Below are 15,242 nucleotides of genomic sequence, written 5' to 3'. Positions count from 1 at the left end.
AGGGATGGATTACACCAGAAAGTAACGAAGAAAAGCAAGTTCAGGGCCGGGAAAGTACAAACCTGTCTGCATTTAATAGTTGTACTTGATGTGTTTTTAAATGGGATTATATGGACATCATGTATATTTAAATAATGCAAACCATCCTAGTTGTTTAATAATCATCACTCATATTGATTGAGTTTTATTTGTACTATAAGGAAGAGGCATGGTCCTGTAAGGTTCCCTGCTATTTCCAAAAGCAAGGAGTTCAAATCATGGTGAAAATTATATGACAGCATATACTAATATAGGCCAAATTTATCTCAACCCTGGACCTGAGTAAAGGTTAACCATCTTTAATCACCTTGCAACAGCCTGGTTTAGCAGCAGGAGGACCAGGCACTTGAGAGTACACATGTGGCAATGCTGTGGTGAAGACTGGGGTGGAAAAAGTTTGATCCGTCAAGGTCCTCAATTGAATACAGAAGCACGGTGTAGTAACATCTTATCACCAATTCAAAATTAACAAAACCCATTTGTTAGATTGGAGCCCTTTGTACTGACCTAACCAACAACTCCAGGAGTTCCTAGAGCCTGCATTATTTTGGCAACTGGATATTGAAGATGAGATGTACAATGAGAGATCTATAGCTTCCATCTCTACCTCATACACATAAGAAATGCAATACCTATTTAGGGCAAAAACAGGGGATCTTTATTGAAAGAACTGCCTCAAGACAGAATTCAACTGACAGTGGCATGTCTGCATTTGTGAGTTATAATTCATAGAAGAGAGCTTACAAGAGTATTATAAAATATAGCACGAAAATAAATACATTAATTATTCTTAGTCAGCTCCTTAGTCAGTATCCCATTTCTCTGAAACAGTAGCCATCTTGTCAAAAGTTATTTTATAATGAAATATAATCCCACTATGTGATTTAATTATCCAACAAAAGCTATTTCAGATATGCTTATCCCTGGTGCTCTGTAACTATCAGAGAGTTCTGCTGTTTATTAGGTCTAAATCAAGCACATTTTGTATATCTAGTAATAGGAGAACTATTTCTGGGAATATGTGTAGGGAAAACACACACACTATTAGTAGAAAGGAAAGGAAAATTATCTCTTGATAGTATTCCCCTTTATGACATTGACAATACATGAGCTCCTTGTTGCTATTTAAAAAAAAACAATTAAAAGACTATTATTGTTTTAACAAGCATTCTTTTGGTTTAGAGAGATAAAACAGACTAAGCAGATGTCATAAGGTGCCTAATTCAATCAATCAAACCCTCAATTTACAAAACATGTAAAGTTACAAAACAAACGTCACATCGCGGCATCAGCTTGAACTGATATGTTTCATAATCTTTAACGGCAGCGAAAAAAAAAAAAAACTACAACGTTTTATATTTAAGATAAAAAAAATAATAAAATTAAAAAAAATGTCTTTCTGTAACTGTAGTTCTTTCAAGTGCATATATAAATTTGGTCACTGTCTTGAAGTTCAGCATGTAATTCAATCAATTGAGTTAATCCTTGTGTTTATAATATCAGACAGGTTCATTTTTTTTTTTTTTAAATAGCAGGTAGAAAAAATTGCCGATTGGATTATACTTAATCATAAAAATGTACCTTATTCTGTTATAAACATAAAAGAGTGTCACAAAGAATGTCACAATTACCTCCGTCTCCAATCATGTTCTCCACTCACCGAACACACAACCCCGAGTGAGTGAAAACATGCTGCTTTTATGCAGCTGTACCGAGACTCGACTGCTAATCAATCATTCAATTGGAGTCGCGGTACAACTGCACGTGAATTAATAAAGTGCAATTCCCCGTGCTCACATATTATTACTTTTTACGTGTACGTGAAGTGCTGTGCAATCCTCATGCCTAAATACAAATATACATTTAAAACACTTGTGTTACACAGACCCGTTTATATCCCATGTACCAATGACTATACACCAACATTAACACACAACATATAACAGAAAATACACACAGGGTCGGGTACTTTGCCACAGCGAGTTATGAGGAAAAAATGGAAACAAATCTAACTGCTTTATCTAGAAGTTGACCAGCCTACATACTTTTGATGCAGGAGATACTATAGAATGGGAATTATCATTTATAATCTGGCTCCAAGAAATGTGTATATTATCTTACACAAAAAGAGTCAAAAGAAAAAACTTAAGTATGGATTTATTTTTTAAATACTGAAGTATGATTTTGTTACACCATCAAAACAATTTAGAAATACCTTTCTTCTAGATTATGATTCCATCAAAGAAGGTTGCAAATGTATGTACAGCAGAGTTGTGCTGTAGATTTACAGGCATTTAAATAGACTAGTACTTCCCATCACAAAGATGTAGGATCTCAGTAGAGATGTGAGTGCTGAGGTAAGGTAAGTGCAGATGTAAAAGGGGTAGCTGCAGTGAGGGCCTAACAGAAAGTGCTGCTTTTATGTTTTTTTGTCCAATAAAAGGCAACCCTAACAATCTTTCTTGTCAATTCTCCATAGACCAGCTATGAACATGTCCTTTTTTGGTAGCTGATTGGTCTACATACCTCACTTGAACAAAGAAAGGTATGTTACTTTTTATACAGAAACACTGGCAGATTGCTTGTCCGGAAAAAAAAAAAAAAAAAACATATACAGGAAAACACATCTGTGATGTCTATACCACTTTGGTTCAAGGTAAGTGGATGCAGCAGCTTGAACGAAGCAGAAATACAGTAGAACTTATAACAATGAGCCACAGGATTTTTTTAATTTAAATAAAGTCAAACTACATTGACATCACAAGTAAGTTGAACTTTTCACTCCAATGTTAATATTTTCAATATTGTATTTTTAAAGTTTACATATTAAAATAAACGGTTTTGTAAACCATCAACATTATTATTTCACTTTGACGCTTTATTTGTACCAGTGCCAATTAAAACACTTTTTGTATCCATTGTGCCCATCTGCACCTGTTCTAATTGTATTGCTCAACCTGCAATAATGGCATTTCAGCTACTGAGCATCATGTGGATAAGAAACAGTAATTGAATGTCTGTATATTGCAAATATTTTATGTAAAATAAACAAGCAACACCAAAAAGAAAATGCAGTTTTGATCAAATTATCAGGTATGGAATAGTAAGTACTCCTTAGATCAAGCTGTAGAACAACGCAGCATAAGTTGAATTTCAATGAATGCAAGGATTGATTCCTAAATGAGATCTGTTAAAAAAAAAAAAAAAAGCCCTAGCTACAGAGAATAGTACAGAATCATTATTACTGGAGGGGTTTTGTTATTACTTCAATTAATCTATACATTGCCACAAGGCCAGCACTGTGGTAGAACTGCTTGCCTGAATTTGAATTGTAAAGGTATAAATATTGCAGGGCTGTTAATTCCAGTAGCTTGTGGCTGTACATTTAAATACAGTACTAACTGGTCAACTGCTCTTACCAGCACAAAAAACCCAGAACAGATTTTCTTTCCTTTTTAATACAACTGTATAAGAGACATCTTGAATAAGCAGCCGCCAATCTTAAGTTGTCACAAATGTTCAGATCCTTTTCCGAACAGCTAATTCAGGTTTCAATGTACTGTAGCTGATGAAAGAAAGTAATGTACTTACATAATTCTCGGTTAACAATAGAGATTATATAATGAGCCACAAACAACAGGGCTTTGATAGAATAAGTAAGTTAAAAATTGAGTGAAATTGCAAAACTGTTTCAAAACGAGTAATCACTTAGGTAATCACGGCTTTTATATAAATATGTGTTTTTGAGTTCTTGTTTGACCTTACCAAACACTTTTCTTCTTGCTATCAAAGTGAAGAATCACTTAAAGTGAAGAATCATACTATAAAAAAGTGTTATGTGTAGAAATATTAACTGGGAATCACAGAGTAAATAAATGCATAAACCATTAAATAAATAAAATTGATAGATGAGGAGGAGAAAAAAACAAATTGTTCACAGAATGAGCAGCAGAAATGACAACGACAAATTTTGCGCCAGCCTACTTTGTAGTGAATCAAGCACACTGTGGGTGTACAATAAATGTGTGCATGTTTGTTTGTACATGTGTTGTGTTACAGGTGAAATTCTATCAGTATTCACGGGTACTCCATATTGGGACTTATTTTGATGCTGGTACTGAGTACCGGGACTTTAATCTGCTTTTCATCCAACGTGGATTGCTGCTATTGGCCACCATTAACGTCATTAATAACTGCAGTACAAATGTCAGTGAATGATACACCCATGACATGGCCACCCCTCTAGTAGAATGTGCAGCCACCCTCCCCGTTGTGGGTAGGCTGGTCTCGTTATAAGCAGTCGATACTGTGTGCACAATCCAGTGGGCCAGTTACTGTTTTGAGAGGGCTTGCTCTAGGGTCCTTTCACCATAGCAAATTAAGAGCTGGTCAGACTGACTCAGCACCTTCATCCTATCCATATACTCTCTCAATTCCCTCACCGGAAATCAGTTTCCTATCCTCCTTGGAAACAAAGGGAGGGGGATGGAAGACCTCTTATTCCACTGACTGGTTCAAGTGGAAAGCCGTAATCACCTTAGGTAGGAATGCAGGGTTGCAACAATAGCCTGTTTCCATTATCCCAAACACGCATACAGGAACTGTGCACAGACAGAACCTGCAGCTCACTGACATGCTTAGCAGAAGTGAAGGCCAATAAAAAGGCTGTCTTCATAGAGAGATATTTCAGCTTTATGGAATGTATAGGCTCAAACAGGGCCTTAGTAAGAGCCTCCGTACCACGTCTAAACTCCACTCAGGGAGGGCGTCCCTTCTAGGAGAATGCAGTCGCCAAGCACCCTTTATAAACCTGGTCGCCAGAATATGGGCTCCTGGGGAAACTGAGTCTATAAGTATGTGGCATGCAGATTTAGCTGCCAAATACACTTTCAACGTAGAGGGGGACCTGCCGACCTTTAGCATATCTTGGAGAAACTGCAAAATAATCACTAAGGGGCAGTAAATAGGGTCATAGCGATGCACCATTTCTGAAAATACCTCCATTTATAAGCATATAATGCTCTTGTGGTAGATGCCCTAGCGTTCTGCAGTGTACTAACTACCATATCTGAGAGCCCTAATGCGGACAGACGGCCCATTCAGGGCCCAGACCCACAGCTGGAGCCTGCCAGGTTCTGGGTACATCAGGATCTCCCAGGGCTGGCCCTGCAGCAGCTGGCAAAGGTTCGAAAACCAGATTCTCCAGGGCTGTCTGGGTGCCACCAGGAAAACTGTTGCTTTCTCTCTCCTGATCTTTTCAAGAAAGGCAGGGAGCAACGGTATCGGTGAGAAAGCATATAAAAGCATTTTGGGCCATTCGTAGGCTAGGGCGTTGACGCTTAGCGGACCGCCACAAGTGTGGAGGGAGAACCACAGGGAGCAATGAGTCGTCTCTGCTGAGGCAAAGAAATTAACCTGGGCTTCCCCGAAGCTATTCTAAATGTTTCTGCATCACCCAGGGGTGGAGTCGCCATTCTGACGGTTGAGGACCGTCCCTCAAGAGAAGGTCACCACCCAGTTCAACACTCTGGGAAGGTAAACAGCCCGGAGGGACAATAAATGCTTCTGTTCCCAGATCAGCAGCCGAAAGGCTACGCGGTGTAACCCCGGGGACCGAAGCCCTCCCTGGTGGTTCACATACGCCACTACTGATATGTTGTCAATATGCACAAGGACATTTCTGTTCTGGAGCACAGGAAGGCACACCACTCTGAGCTCCAGTGTATTTATGTGCAGGGATGTCCAGCAGCCCATCCAGACCGCACCCCAACCCAGGCTGGATACATCTGTCATCACCACTTGTCGGCTGTGTATCACCCCCATCACTACACCTTCATGTAGGTGGGGGGGTTGTGTCCACCAGCATAGGGCTTCCCAGCATGAGCAAGGCACCATCAGCTGACAGTGTTTGTCTCATTTGGGGTGTAGGCGAAAGGCATGAGCCATGCTTCAATGGGGCACATATGCAGTAACCCTAGTTGTATAACCAATGAGGCTGCGGCCATCAGACCCAAGAGTTTTTGACACAATAATAGCTGCACTATGGACTGCTGTTGAAACAAGGCCAATCAGTTTTGAATAGTCTCTATTCTGTCATCCGACAGATAGGCTCGCATAGTGATGGAATCCAGCTGGAGACCCAAGAAGACCATACACTGCACCAGTATTAATTGACTCTTTGCCTCGTTGAGAGTGAGACCCAGTCTCACTAGATTGTTTGTCACTGTCGCCATGTGGGCAACTGCTCCTTCCTGCGACTGGAAACAGATCAACCAGTCATCCAAATAGTTCAACATCCTGATAATTTGCAGCCGCAAGTGAACTAGGATTGCATCCATGACTTCTAAAAGGTGTGGGGGGCTGAAAGGCAGCACAGAAAACTTGAATACTCTCCCCTGAAAGGCAAAGCAGAGATATTTTCTGTGCACTGGACAGATAGGAATGTGAAAATATGCGTCCTTCAAATCCACTGTTGTAAACCAATGGCCCAACCGGACATATTGGAAGATGTGGCGATGCGAACCTCCTCTCCTTCAAGAACCCATTGAGATGTCTCAGGTCTAGGAAGCGGCGAAAGCCGCCATTGTTTTTTTAAACCAGAAAATATCTTGAGTCTTTGAGATTTGTGTTCTATGAGACGGATGGCCTGTTTGAGAAGCAGTTTCTCTATTTCTTGCCTGAGTGTAAAAGCCTGGAGAAGGTCGTTTACTGATTTAACCATGATTCCTTGAATTGGAGGAGGTCCAATGCAGAAAAGCAGTATGAAACCGCTGTGCACAGTGCAATTACGCAGGAGTCTGAGGTGCAATTGCGCCAGTACTGCAGCTAATGATGCTTAAACGGGTGAGTCTGAGGCTGCAAACCTTCAGTTCCTCGGCTTGGTCTGCTGAGGCCAGGGTGGAGCATGCTGAGGTGGCTGCCAAGGGCGACGGCCCTGGAACTGTCTTTTGGAGCGCTGCTGAATGGGAGCACCACGCCCTGCGTTCCCTCTTTCTTGCGGAAGAGTCAGATTGTCTGCTGAAGCGATGGCTTGGAGTGGAGCTGTAGGAATTTGGACCATCCTGGTTATTGTGCGTGTCTGTGGCAATTGCCAGTGGCTTGACCTGCCCTGTGCCAGAGCATGGGGAGGGAGTAATGCAACCACTTGCCAAGATGCCTTATTTTCTGGATGAGCGCTGTAGGATTTTCTCTACTGCTGGCCCAAAAGTATGCTCTGGGGATATTGGCACATCCAACAGCGCCATTTTATCCATATAGGTTAAGGTTTCCAGGCTCTGGCCCAGGGTTTGCCTTTGAAGGCCAGAGATCTTGAAAAGCGTGCCAAAAATGAGGCATGATTCGGAAGCCACTGGCTCAGGGAGTGCTGCTTCCTATAGTATACCATCCAAATAGGCAGTCAGGATACTAGCTGTATTCTTCAAACAAGCCACCTGTGCTTCAGCTGCATATGCCCACTGCATTGTGGGTTCGGGCACGTGGGGTCCTTGGGCATGCCCCCCACCAGTGGAGCATTGACCAAAACCGTAAACCCACCAGGCGCATCTTGTCTGTGCTCTCTAAAGAAGTGAGCGGGGCCACTTGCTTCACACACTGGGTGCTGAGGCCAGACGATCCCAGGAGGAGCGTACCAATCTGGGAATGCTAGGAAGGGCTGAGGAAGAGGAGCCACAGCCCGCATCCTGAACACAGACCGGTGTGGCTCAGCTGCTGTTGCTCAAAGGACCTGCAAAAATCTTGGAGCTAGGCTCTGCCTCAGTAGAGAGCACAGGTTCATCTCCTTCCTCCACTTCAGTGGGGAAGGAGTCCTCGTTCCAGGAGGCCCGCATGTCCTCCTCCTCTGCCGCCTGTGTGGATGATTCTAGCTTATCTTGAATTCCCTTAGGGGAGACAGGGCCTGGTATTGGGGCTGACACTGGAGGAGAAGTGGTAGGAGCGTCAGCAGTCTGCTGCTGTGCTAACAGCTCCAGGACCTGGGCCTTCAGGTCCATGATGTCCCTTACATGTCTTGATTGTTTGACCAGCTTCACCGTCTATGGAGGTGGGGAGTGGCTGAGAAAGGGTGGCGACTGAGCCTGCGTGCAAGGGATACCCTGCGAGAGGCTCTGGGACAGTTGGAGGAGGGGGTGAACCGGGGCTAGGTGCTATGCAAGCTGAGGCACCACATCACCATGTGCACTGATTAACGTGTGCACCGAGTACCTTGAGTGAATTCAATTCATTCTACAATTAAAAAAATAAATGTACGTTTTTTTTTAAATTTGTTTTTTAAATGTATTATGCGTGTGAAGATTTTGTTAAGCTCTATGATACTTGGAATGTTTTTTTTTTCTTTTTTTTTGAAAGAGCACTATGTGTTTGGGTCTATGACTTATATTATTAATTTCTGAAACCTAACAGATTTTAAGGAATGCTAAGAGGACTAGTGCAATTTATTAATAAATAATGGGCTTTAAAGTGTTTGCTATTGCACTCTAAAGCCCAGATTCAAGTGTGTAACTGAGAGAGGGATATAGAAAACAAAGCAAAGCTCATGAATAACTGCCCTGAGGACAAAAGGGAAAACAAGAGTGTATCAATTTAAAAAAAAAAAAAAAAAACTAACTTACCATATTTTACATTCACAAGGCATATCTATCTGTTGAACAATCTTATCTCCGAAAATTTCCGCTTCCTGAGGTGTTCGTATGGAGTACAAATGAACCAGTTTTAGTGTGGGTTTAATTGAAAAGATATGACACTCATGAAATATGATGAAACAACAGCAGGCAAAAAAATGTGAGCATGAAAAAAATACCCTTCCTCCTTCTTTTTTTAATACTGGTATTCTATTATTTTGAACTATAAAAGCCAAACAATTTTTTTTTACAGCATTTGTAAGGCAGTGTATGTTACCTATACACTTTCACCTGCTGTCAATTCACTCAACACTCCATATCTCAACACTAAATAAGTCTTTTTACAGACCCCAGAGTGAACTTTAGTCTTGGGCCCAGGTCACTACAAATTTACGATTTTCTTAAACCATTCAATGAGATGGAATAAACTAAACACTTCAGATTCCTTAGGATTGACTTTGCATTTTGCTTACAGATAGGATTTTTCAACATTTAATAATAAAAAATCAAATACCAGAGCACACTTATACTAATAATAATAATAATAATAATAATAATAATAATAATAATAATAATACATTTTTAAAAAGACACTTATAGCTATACTTGGGCAACATGCATTTGTATAAACTCTCGTCCATCATCAAAAAGCTTCTACTCATTTCTAGGCTGTGTCTAAATCATGCAGCATGCCCATTAATCATGGAGTTATTTGGCACAAAATGTCACCACGGAGTCTGCTGCTTGCCATTACTCATGACCTGACATCTTTTAAATGCCAAATGGCACTCCAGTGAGAAACTAAAAGTCCCTCATACTGCACCTTATGAAGCAGTTGCCAGCTAATTATTAGTATCAAATGTTACAACAATAAAGGTTTTAGCGTGTGCTTTTGTGTGAATGTCCACGTACAGCTGCCATGGCCAATCAATTTTATTGTCTTTGCTATGCTTTCATCTTAATCTTGCATGGTCTACTGGTGGTCATATACTTTAACCTTTTTTTACTTTGAGCTTTAGCTATATCTAAAACAAAAACAACACACACACACACACACACACACACACACACACACACACACACACACACACACACACACACACACACAGAGTCTAACCCACTTAAGTGTATGGCTTATTTTTCATCAATATTTATACACTTAAGCGGATTGATGATTCCCAAATCATATACAATACAGTATAAATGTACCGATAACAAAAAACATTATGCTACAGTCCTACAGGCTGGATTTGTAAAGCAATGCAAACACAAAGACACATTCTATGGGTTTACGTCCGTCCACAATGTTTAAAATCAAGACTGAAGTATTTACCATTTCATGAATCAAATAATTGCAGTATTTCACTATAATTAAATATGAACACAAAACTATCAGTTTATAACATATTTTACTTAAATGTGGAGTAAATGGAAATTATTACGCAGAAATGCTTGGTTCAATATATGCTAATATTTTTAAATCGCCATAACAAATATGTATACGATACAGAAAAACTGTTTCCAAAGTAGGCAGATAAGAAAATAATTATTAATCTTCAATTTCCTTGCTTTAACATATTACTAATTTTCTTTTGTTGGCATCTTTGCACCATGCCCTTTTCATTAGCGCCCTCTATCTCACTTACTCCAATGACTTCCAAATGGTTTGCAGAGCAGAGAGTGCACTACAAGGTTTTGTTTCATAGGGCATCCTCCTGTTTCTCTTGTGGTATCTCAGCATTTCCTTTAAGTTCTCTGACAATCGCTTCATTGGATAGTACACCAAAGCATTGCTCATTCTCGTCAACTTGCACTAATGTTTCAAAATGTTGAGCTGTCATCCCAACAGCAGAGCTACTTCTTTCTCAGGTATTGGGATCACTGTTGGTGCTTGCAAGACTTGAGTTGTCTGGTTCACAAACTTTGCCTTTCTGAAGCAATTGACAATGGTGCGTTGCTTCACATCTGCCCATGCACATACAAGCAGGTGTATTGCTTCAGCCAAGTTAATTGTTTTTATAATGGATGCAGCATTGTCTCCGGACCTGTTACCAATCTCGTTTATTACCCGCTGTACAATACGATGGTGATACAGGGCTTTGAAAGTTTTGATTATCCCCTGATCCAATGGTTGAATTAGGGATGTTTTTTTACATCTTTTTAAATGAATAACTTGATTGCAGTAATAGATTCATTGATTGCTTTCTTTTGAGAGACACACTGGACATCCATATTCCAGATGTTACAGTCATTTTGGACAGAATGAGGAATACAATTTGATGTACTTGAACTCTAATTGTAAGAATAACCAAATTCTATGGTAAAATGTTTTGTGTTAATTGATTGCCATCCCTAGCAAATGTCAGTGCTGATTTGTAATATGTGTGAGTGAATGACCTCCAGGAAACATATAGTGACTGTTAATCATGCTATTGTCATGCATATTTACGTTGTATAGCTACGATTTATGTCACAACTGTGCCTTTGCCAATTACTATTAAAGAAAATACCCATTATAGATCACAATGTAATTATTAACCATAATATATACAATACATCAATGAGAACTAGTGATTCTGGCTTACTTATCCCCAGATTCATGATGAAAAGATATTAACAATGAATATTATGTATGTTTAAGTATTTCAGATCAATCATTAATGTATATTTGTTATAAGACAAAAAGAAATCTAACAATCCAAATTATTATTACATTTATTCATATTCTCAAAAGAGGAATAAAGGTTAGGCTTCATAGTTAAAAAAAAAACATGTATAAAGAAGAAACAAAATAAAACATTCAAGGAAAAGTAATGCATTGTTAAATGTTCATAATTAATCCTTGATGTGCTCTCTGGTCATAGAGTTTTGCATTAGTGAAGCAGTCTTAATAGTTCATCATGTATTGTTCAGTTGATTCACGCATTACATATAAATGCGTTAGCTTCCAAGTGGCTAAGTACGCTAATTACATATTGTGATGATTTTAATAGCATGGATTCAGTTCAGTTACCTTTAAATACACAATATAAGTTTAATACTTATTCTGTTGGTGCGATGTTTAAAACAAAGTCTTAACATGGTTGTCCTCTCTGTGGAAGTTAGTTGTGCACCAGCACAGTGCAGTATCTCTGTGAAGTCTTTAGGCAAAAGTTGTCATCATTTAGGCGGAAGCCCATCTTCTCCGGGACAGCTTTGAAGATTACATCATTGCATCTTCGTTGAAGAACTTCAGAGTTTGATGAGTTGACAGCGATGAGATGTTTTGAAGAAAGAGCAAATCCAGTGAGCGCAAATCCAGTGAGCGCAAATTCAGAGAGCGAAAGAGCGATCCAGAGAGAATGAAAATCCTTGTTTTGAGTTTAAATAACATGATGTATAGGTGTTCCCTTGTACTGTAAACAAGTCCTTGTCGGTCCTTCCATTGGTTCACAGTATTTGATAGACAGTTGCATGTCATACAAAAAGGGTGTGTTAGAAATGATATGTATTCACCTATTTCGTTATCAAAGGATTTTACTTTTATCATTTAAACCTCCTATTCAAAATAACTTTAGTTACATTCATTAGGGAAGCATACAAATTTCAATTTCATTCTCTATGCAACATTACGATTACAAGCATAATACAATCAAATGATAATATTCAAAAATAGTTTTTAGTTTATAATATTCATTTAAAACACAATAAACCCTTCAGGTTTATTGGGAAACTTACTTAAAATAACTATTAAACTTCAATTTACATGTTCTGTAATTAAAAAGGTTTACTTAAAGCATTTTAACTAACATTTAACACTATAATGGTACAACTGCACTGTAGCTTGGCTTGGCAAGTTTTATGACACCTTAGGAGACTAGACAATCAGATAGCATTTTGGAAGGTGAGCTTCAAAGAGTTAACACAGTTTGTGGCCTGTGCCTTGGTCTAATCAGCAAGCTTTGAAGTAGATTTGGTTAAGAATGTTCTGGAATCGTTGTTAACAACCCAATCACGGCAACATGTCACACAACTAAATCTCTGGGAATTGCTTATATTAAAATTAATTTAACCATGAATTTCCTTGACACTGTTTAGAAAGAGGTGGCTCCTTCTGTTCAAAATCTCTATTTTGCTCCGAGGAAGACCTACAGGTCGGAAAGCGTAAGCCATTATTATGTTGACAGTGGTTTTAAATATGTTTAAATAAAGACTATTGCTATTATTGATAATTCCTTGGGGCTTTAGACTTAATTGAAACAGGCGCTGCTGTCTAACTTTCTCCTTCGATGGGATTTCTCTCTGGAGGAGGCTTCTATTTATGTGTATCCCAGGACGAGGCACCCCAGATTTTAAAAGCTGTTCCTGAACACTTTTATAGCGCCGGCATCCGCATTATAAATAAACTAAACATGCATGCTCCAGTTTTTACCAATAGCAGTTTAGTTGAAGGACTTAAAAAAAAAAAAAAGATACTTAATGCTTGATGTGTGCTTGGTACTTGAAGTGGACCATTTCCTTGCTGTGATCTATATAAATCTCTTCAAGCCTGTGATGAATCTTGAACTCTTACTGCACAAATCCATTCAATTGAATTTGTGTTTTCTAGGAATATATCCTGCCTGTCAGTTAATAAGTATAGAAAGTCCCTTAAGGCTTTATTTAAGGCCTGTTTTTCTCTTTATTATAAAGTTATCTGACTTGTATATACTGAAAATACAAATCATCTGCAGTTAAAGCTGAACAGGAACTTACTTTGAATCGTGCAGCAGAGTGTTAGCCAACAGATTGTGTTTAAACTACACCAAAAACCATACAGATGGTGTGACAAGGCTAAAACCATTAATGTAAATGATGTGTGTGGGGGAATGTAAGTTTGGCAAGGATGGGGTTAAATCTGTTACTGCCAACAATCACAGGTGTGACCATTCTCTAATTAGGTAACTGAGTGCTAATTGGGGATTGGCCACATGTATAAAAGGGGCCAAAACATTTGTTTGATGTAGGTGTTTGTCTACTGATTTTGAACATTTAATGAAGGCTATGGTGTAGCCTCAGGGAAAATATTAGTTTGGTGTTTGTCATGCTACAGATGGATTTTCAAAGGCTGGTAGTGAGGGTTCTGGTGATAGATGATCTCCCTTATGAATGATATACCTTTTTATTCCTGTCAAAATAGGTACCGGTATTGTCTCAAAGTGAACTACTCTAATGCATACAATGTATATTTTGATAACTTTTCCAAACCTGCTTACTCATTATGAATCCAGGCAATTTTTATTTTTATAAATGATAACTAAATAGTTAGTTGAACTTTTTTAATATATCATATTCTCACAAGGGGTCATATTACTTTTTAATTTCATGGCAGAAGCATGTTTAAATAAAAGGGAGGCGAAATATTTAATGACGGCAGCTATAAATTGTGTTTGTAGCCTCACATAATATCACACTCCAAATTACCAAATTGCTCTAATGATGTCATAAAGTATGAATTGTATTTTAACTTAAACATTTAGAATATTAAGAATATCTATTTTAAAAAGGAATAATCAAATAATACTTTATATTAAAGAAACATTAGGGAAAATAATTTGCCCATTTGGTAATCTGTGTTTTATTAATGCATTTTTAATTATTAATGCGTTATTATATTAAATAAATTCTTCTTTTACATTGTCATATCATCCTTTCTCATGGTGTCTCTCTTTCAATTGATATAGGTTAATGGATGCCTGGCTAGTGCAGTTTAAATGTCTCTGCTATAGGCACTGACCTTTACCTGGTTCTCAGTGTTGAGTTTGTCTGGTCTCAACGCAAACATTTATGGCTGAACAGTAATAAAGATGCTTTATTAAAAGTGCTATATACATATAATACTTTTCATAGTAAAGACAACAAATACAATTAAAACACGTATTAGAAACACTACTGGTAAAGAACAAAGCCGATTCAACAGCATCTCAATCCTGAGGAAGCAACATTAAAACCTGCTAGCAATGGACTTAAGGTAACTGTTATATATATATATATATATCCACTTTATGTGAACTTAGGTCCCCTTGTACAAGAGTGATTACCCATCATCACAGAAATTCAGAGTTTCCAAAACCCTTAACAACGTGTGTCTGTTAGGTGAAGAGGCTAGTAAATATAAATTAATCAGACAAGAACCACCATATAACCTTGACTCTGTGTCGAGGGTACATTTTTTACTATTATTATTTTTTCTATTTATTTTTACCCCATTTTTCTCCCAATTTGAAATGCCTAATTGTATTTCGGCTCAGCCCACCACTACCACCCCTGAGCTGACTTATGAGTGGCGAAGACCAACACACACTGTCCTCCGACGCAAGTGCCGTCAGCCGAGCACTTTTTTTCACTCTGCAGGCCCGCCATGCAGCCAGCCCAGAGTAACAACATCGGATGACAAGCCCGCAGGTGCCCAGCCAGTCTACAGGGGTCGCTGGTGAGCCAAGGACACCCTAGCCAACCTAAGCAGCCCACCCCCCACCCCACCTGGCGGTGCTCGGCCAATTGTGCACCACCCCCTGAGAGCTCCTGTCCACGGTCGGCAGTGGAACAGTCTAGCCTCGAACCGCTGAT

This window comes from Polyodon spathula, chromosome 14, assembly GCF_017654505.1.
Source record: "Polyodon spathula isolate WHYD16114869_AA chromosome 14, ASM1765450v1, whole genome shotgun sequence".
Classification (NCBI taxonomy): Eukaryota; Metazoa; Chordata; class Actinopteri; order Acipenseriformes; family Polyodontidae; genus Polyodon; species Polyodon spathula.
Note: the sequence above shows the minus strand (reverse complement) of the source record.